Genomic DNA, 7,349 nt, shown 5'->3' on the forward strand with positions numbered 1-7,349 from the left:
ATATGTTCATCAAATTCAAAAAAATGTACATTCCTTTGAAATCACAAACAGGTTTTTAATTCAAGAATTGTTTTGTAATTTTTTGAACGTTTTTAATTTCCGTCAACATTTCTCATTTAATGAACATTTTTTTCAAATCATCAACAATTTTTGAATTCACGAACATTTCACAAGCTGTAACTATATTGAAATCCCGAATTAGTCTTACAATGGAAAACAATTTTAAAAAAGCAAAAAAAAAAGATGCTTCCGCTTTCCCTACCCACACATGGGCCAGCCCATGAGGCAGCGCGGGGGAGCGGGGGTTACGCGCTCCGTTGTTCGCTGGCGCGTACACCGCTAAATGGGAGGTCTCGATGTAGCATCTCATTGAATCCTGGATGTATGGTCCCACCATCTCTCCAAGCCGAAAGCTGCTCATATGGTCCATCATCCTCGTGTCTCAAATACTTTTGGAAAGACAATTATTATTAGTTTTCAAATAAGTACTCTCGATAATCTACAAATAGGAAATGTTTTATTGTATTTTGATTACTTTTGGATAGACAATAATTATTATTAATCTCATCCTTCGTATCTAGATAAACTAAGACAATCTATAAATAGAAGATTTTTTATTCTGTTTTGATTAAGTTTGGATAGACAATTATTATTATTAGTATCAGCCTTCTTATCTAGATAAATATAAGGCAATCTATAAATAGAAGCTTTTTATTCTGTTTTGACTATATTTAGATAGACAATTATTATTAGTAGTATCATCCTTCGTATCTAAATAAATAGAAGACAATCTAGAAATAGAAGATTTTTCATTCTATAGACAATTATTATTGTTAGTATCAGGATAAATACATTTGAAATGCCATGTGATAAATGTGGTAAACGATCGATCCACACATGAGGAATATATCTAGACATGTTTTAATGTTAGATACGTAGATACCTTCGTATTTAATAAATCTAAGCCAATTTTTTGGGACGGAGGTAACATATAAAGAGTGGTCTCGCCGTCATGCGCAGAGCAGCACGGAGAGCAAAGTTGGCTTCCCTATGCAACGATAACAAGGGAAGCTACCTCGCAAGCTTGTGCGCGCTTTGCAAGCAGCATTCTCCACAACGCTGGCTTGCTGTTGCTTTGTTGTGTCCCAGCTGCTCATCGTAATAACACTCATATACCTTGTCATTACCAAGAGCAAGGTCCACAATGGCACGTACTCATCGGCGACGGTGCCGCTTCCACTTCCGTCGGGGCCATGGCCATGGCCAGTGGTGGGTAGCCTGCCCGAGATGGTGCTCAACAAGCCGGCGTTCCGTTGGATCCATCGCGTGATGAAGGATATGGGCACTGACATCGCCTGCTTCCGCCTCGGCGGCGTCCACGTCCTCCCGATCACATGTCCCAAGATCGCAAGGGAGGTGCTCAAAAAGCAGGACAAAAACTTCTCGTCCCGGCCACTCACCTTCGCCTCCGGTGCAATCAGCAGTGGGTACAAGGACGCCGTGCTCTCGCCGTTTGGCGACCAGTGGATGAAGATGCACAAGGTGCTCACCTCTGAGATCATATGCCCCTCCCGTCACAAGTGGCTCCATGACAAGCGCGCCGACGAAGCTGACAACTTGACGCGCTACATCTACAACCTCGCTGTCGGGGGGTTGTCATCTTCAACGTCGGGACTAGCCAACGTCAATGTCAGGCACGTCGCGCGGCATTACTGCGGCAACGTCATTCGTCGGCTTGTCTTCGGCCAACGGTACTTCGGGGAGCCTCAGCCGGACGGCGGGCCGGGGCCGATAGAGGTGGAGCACGTGGATGCTTCCTTCGCCCTCCTAGGGTTCACCTTTGCGTTCTGCGTCAGCGACTACCTCCCGTGTCTACTTGGCCTAGATCTCGACGGCCACGAGAAAATTATTAAGGAGGCCAACACAAAAGTGGATAGACTTCACGACGTGCTCATCGAAGAGCATTGGAGGCGGTGGAATAGCGGCGAGAGGCGGGACGGAGCCCAGGACTTCCTTGACGTTCTCATCACGCTCGCCGACGGGGACGGTAAGCCGTTGCTCAACCTCGATGAGGTCAAAGCATAGTCCAAGGTAAGCAAAATATTAATTAATGAGAAATTTTAAGATGGTTCAAGGGCCTAGATTGAATTTAGTGACCAACTGCCTCATAGTCCTACAAGGTACTAATATGTCATCCATGAGAAAAGGTAATAGCTCACACTATTAAATACTAGATTTTATTCCGTATTTCGCGGGTGTTAGAAAATGGAAACAATAGAATAAGAAATTATGAATTAATAGTTTAAACATTGCATTATTGTAATTTTCTACCATTTTGATGTGATTTCAACTTAAACTGTATTTAAATTCCAATTATTCAATGTAGGCTCTCTTTATGCAAAGGTATAAATTGTAATAACTTACATTTATCTCCATGGAATGCATGCAGGGCATAATATTAGCGGCCATAGATAACCCGTCAAACGCAGTGGAGTGGGCGCTAGCGGAGATGGTGAACAACCCAGAATTGTTAGCCAAGGCGGTGGAGGAGATGGACCGGGTGGTCGGTCGCGAGCGACTGGTGCAAGAGTCAGACATCATGCAGCTCAACTATCTCAAGGCGTGCATACGTGAGGCATTTCGCCTCCACCCAATCGCTCCCTTCAACCTGCCGCACGTCGCGATTGCCAACAACATTGTTGCAGGCTACCACGTGCCCAAGGGTAGCAACCTCATCCTCAGCCGGCTGGCCTTGGGCCGGAACCCAACCGTCTGGGATGAACCGCTCCACTTCAAGCCAGAGCGCCATATGGGAGACAACATCAATGTGGTGCTTACTGAGAGCGAATTGCGGTTCATCTCCTTCAGCACCAGATGGCCGGGATGCATCGCAGCATTACTAGGAACAACCATGAGTGTCATGCTCTTTGGCAGGCTCCTGCATGGCTTCACTTGGAGCAAACCGGCTGGGGTGTCGGCCATTAATCTCAGTGAGTCCAAGCACGACCTCTTCATAGAGCAGCCGCTAGTGCTACATGCTGAACCACGTCTTCCGGTGCACCTCTACCCTCTCATGCATTGTTGAGCAAATAGCGAGCTATGAATCACCCATATGGCGAGTATGCTAGCTATTTTTTTGATGAATCTATACTTACTAATAAAGGAAGGAAATATTCTTTTTTTGTCCCGCTTTGTTTCGTTCCACTTTGAATGATTTTCACGTATGCTAGCTATTTTGGTTTTATCCGTTTCACGTACAAGGGAGCCGGTTTCTTTCATGCGCCGCTGGATCGTCCTAGGCTTGTCCAAAGCATTGGAACAATACGTGCTAGCCCAACAACCACCCATCTAGTATTATTTTTGGACAAATAGAGATTGAATGTATACAGGACGATGCTCTTTTTATCACCAACGAAGGATGAAAGTAGATCGGCGCATATAGGGCAACTCCGTTTGAGTTGTTTCTTCCGGCCCAAGTCCCAGGCAGGGCAGCATAGCAGCCCATAATAGTCTTTCTATTTTGGTTTATCAATTAAATAGTACCACATAGTTTTCTTACTTTTAATTCTACAAGTTTATATACGCTAACAAATTGCCATGGGAATCAATAAGTAGCCTAACAAACATTAAAAAGACTCAGAGAGTGAGGTATGCAATGAGGACGCATATTTCGAGGGTGATCAGATCTGAGATTACGGGCCAATGAAAGCAATACAGACACACTTAAAGATCTGTGATTATGGGCCAATGGAACTAGTGAAAACCCAACTAAATAACTGAGATTGTAGGCCAATGAAAGAAATGAAGACCCGATTAAAGACTCGAGACTATTATGGGCCAATGGAAGAAATAAAGACGCGATTAAACTTGCAAGCTCATGCCGATGTGCATGGTGCATAATTAATGGACTTGTGGGCTAAATCATCATAATTTACACCAAAGGCGGGAAGCAGATGGGTGGGGTAGACCGAGGAGGCATTTTAAGGACGAGGAGGAACTCGCAATTTCCACACTTGACGCATATGACCAGCTCATCGCCACACTCACGAAACATGAAATCATGGGTGATGACACGCCGAGGTGTCCACCAAAGCCCGTGCCACCACGGAGCTACCTCTCTTGCTAGGGATTTTTTATTACTTGTAATTAATTTTGATGATAAAGACTAATGTTTGTCCCCCATTGCAACACATGGGCATATGTGCTAGTAAATCAAAAGGGGAAAAGAAAACTGCAATAAAAATCAAAAATAAAATCCTTAAGGAAAAAAACCCAACAAAAAGCCCAAGAAATACCTGAATGGAATCAAACCTTGGAGGAAGAAACCAGAAAATCAGCACAACAGTAGTCGAACCAAACACAACGAAAACAACAGAATAAAAGGGAGCAACTAGTTGAGGAGGGCTCCTTCGGTAGCCTCGCAACGATCAGCGCCACTTGGCGCGCTCTCAGCCGCCCCGTCAAGTGTCGCGCTCTGGACGCTCCCTTCTTAATTTAATTTTTCTGCATGCGCTTTTGGCTTTTTAAATGGTTTTTTCCTGGGTTTTTTCGACGTTTTGATTTTCCATAGCTTTTAGGCCAAAAAATTTGAAAAAATTGCGCAAAAAAGCATGTTTTTTCTTCCGCAAGAGGCATGGTTTTGCTTCCGCGAGAGGCATGGTTGTGCTTTCGCGAAAGGCACGGTCGTGCCTCTCAAAAACGGAAAGATGTGTTTTCTATTTTTTTCGCGAGAGACACGGTTGTAATTTTACGAAAGGCACAGCCGTGCCTCTTTCGAAAAGGAAAAAAACGTGTTTTTTGTTTTTTTCCTTCTGTGAGAGGCACGGTTTTGCTTCCGCGAGAGTCACGGTTGTGATTCCGCTAGAGGCACTGAAGGAAATATGACCTAGAGGCAATAATAAAGTTGTTATTTATATTTCCTTATATGATGATAAATGTTTGTTATTCATGCTAGAATTGTACTAACCGGAAACTTAGTACATGTGTGGATACATAGACAAACAGAATGTCCCTAGTATGCCGCTACTTGACTAGCTCGTTAATCAAACATGGTTAAGTTTCCTAGCCATAGATATGTGTTCTCATTTGATGAACGGGATCACATCATTAGAGAATGATGTGATGGACAAGACCCATCCGTTAGCTTAGCACTATGATCGTTTAGTTTATTGCTATTGCTTTCTTCATGACTTATACATGTTCCTATGACTATGAGATTATGCAACTCCCAAATACCGAAGGAACACCTTGTGTGCTATCAAATGTCACAACGTAACTGGGTGATTATAAATATGCTCTACATGTGTCTCCGATGGTGTTTGCTGAGTTAGCATAGATCAAGATTAGGATTTGTCACTCTGTGTATCGGAGAGGTATCTCTGGGCCCTCTCGGTAATGCACATCACTATGAGCCTTGTAAGCAATGTGTCTAATGAGTTAGCCATGGGATGATGCATTACGGAACAAGTAAAGAGACTTACCGGTAACAAGATTGAACTAGGTATGATGATACCAACGATCGAATCTCGGGCAAATAACATACCGATGACAAAGGGAACAACGTATGTTGTTATGCAGTTTGACCGATAAAGATCTTCCTGGAATATGTAGGAGCCAATATGAGCATCCAGGTTCCGCTATTGGTTATTGACTGGAGATGTGTCTCGGTCATGTCTACATAGTTCTCGAACCCGTAGGGTCCGCACGCTTAACGTTCAATGACGATTTGTATTATGAATTTATGTGATTTGATGACTTGGGGTTGTTTGGAGTCCCAGATGATATCACAGACATGACGAGGAGTCTTGAAATGGTCGAGGCATGAATATTGATATATTGGACCATGTTATTCGGACACCGGAAGTGTTCCGGATAGTTTCGGGTAAAAACAGAGTGCCGGAGGGGTTACCAGAACCCCCCGGGGGAACTAATGGGCCACCATGGGCCTTGTTGAAGAGAGAGGAGGGCAGCTAGGGAAGCCCCCCCCCTTGCAGTCTGAATTGGACAAGGGAAGGGGGTGGCGCCCCCCTTTCCTACTCCTTCTCCCTCTCCTTCCTTCCCCCTATCTTCCTTGTGGAGGAATCGTACTAGGATTGGTAATCATAGTAGGACTCCCTCTCCTTGGGCCCCTACAGCCGGCCGGCCTCCCCCTCCCTCCTTTATATACGGGGGCAGGGGGCACCCTAGAACACACAAGTTGATCTTTTAGCCATTGATGTCTACTACGCAACCTTCTTCTTGTAGACGTTGTTGGGCCTCCAAGTGCAGAGGTTTGTAGGACAGTAGCAAATTTCTCTCAAGTGGATGACCTAAGGTTTATAAATCCATGGGAGGCGTAGGATGAAGATGGTCTCTCTCAAACAACCCTGCAACCAAATAACAAAGAGTCTCTTGTGTCCCCAACACACCCAATACAATGGTAAATTGTATAGGTGCACTAGTTCGGCGAAGAGATGATGATACAAGTGCAATATGGATGGTATATAATGGTTTTTGTAATCTGAAAATATAAAAATAGCATGGTAGCAAGTGGTAAAAGTGAGCACAAACGGTATTGCAATGCTAGGAAACAAGGCCTAGGGTTCATACTTTCACTAGTGCAAGTTCTCTCAACAATAATAACATAATTGGATCATATAACTATCCCTCAACATGCAACAAAGAGTCACTCCAAAGTCACTAATAGCGGAGAACAAACGAAGAGATTATTGTAGGGTACGAAACCACCTCAAAGTTATTATTTCTGATCGATCTATTCAAGAGTCCGTAGTAAAATAACACGAAGCTATTATTTCAGTTCAATCTATCATAGAGTTCGTACTAGAATAACACATTAAGACACAAATCAACCAAAACCCTAATGTCACCTAGATACTCCAATGTCACCTCAAGTATCCGTGGGTATGATTATATTATATGCATCACACAATCTCAGATTCATCTATTCAACCAACACAAAGAACTTCAAAGAGTGCCCCAAAGATTCTACCGGAGAGTCAAGAAGAAAACGTGTGCCAACCCTGATACGTCTCCAACATATCTATAATTTTTGATTGCTCCATGCTATTATATTATCTATTTTGGATGTTAATGGGCTTTATTTTACACTTTTATATCATTTTTGGGACTAACCTACTAACTGGAGGCCCAGCCCAAATTGTTGTTTTGTTTTGCCTATTTTAGGGTTTCGAAGAAAAGGAATATCAAACGGAGTCCAAACGGAATGAAACCTTCGGGAACGTGATTTTCTCAACAAACGTGATCCAGGAGACTTGGAGTGGGCGTCAAGAAACAATGGAGGAAGCCACGAGGCAGGGGGCACGCCTACCCCCCCCCCCTCCCCGGGCGCG

At 43.8% G+C, this 7,349-nt stretch overlaps 1 pseudogene; it reads left to right on the top strand.

Annotated features, from left to right (window-relative positions):
* The first annotated feature begins 859 nt into the window (after positions 1 to 859).
* LOC119333702 overlaps positions 860 to 7,349 on the top strand; it is a 27,184-nt pseudogene continuing 20,694 nt past the window's right edge.

Source organism: Triticum dicoccoides, chromosome 7A (genome assembly GCF_002162155.2).
Source record: "Triticum dicoccoides isolate Atlit2015 ecotype Zavitan chromosome 7A, WEW_v2.0, whole genome shotgun sequence".
Taxonomy (NCBI): domain Eukaryota; kingdom Viridiplantae; phylum Streptophyta; class Magnoliopsida; order Poales; family Poaceae; genus Triticum; species Triticum dicoccoides.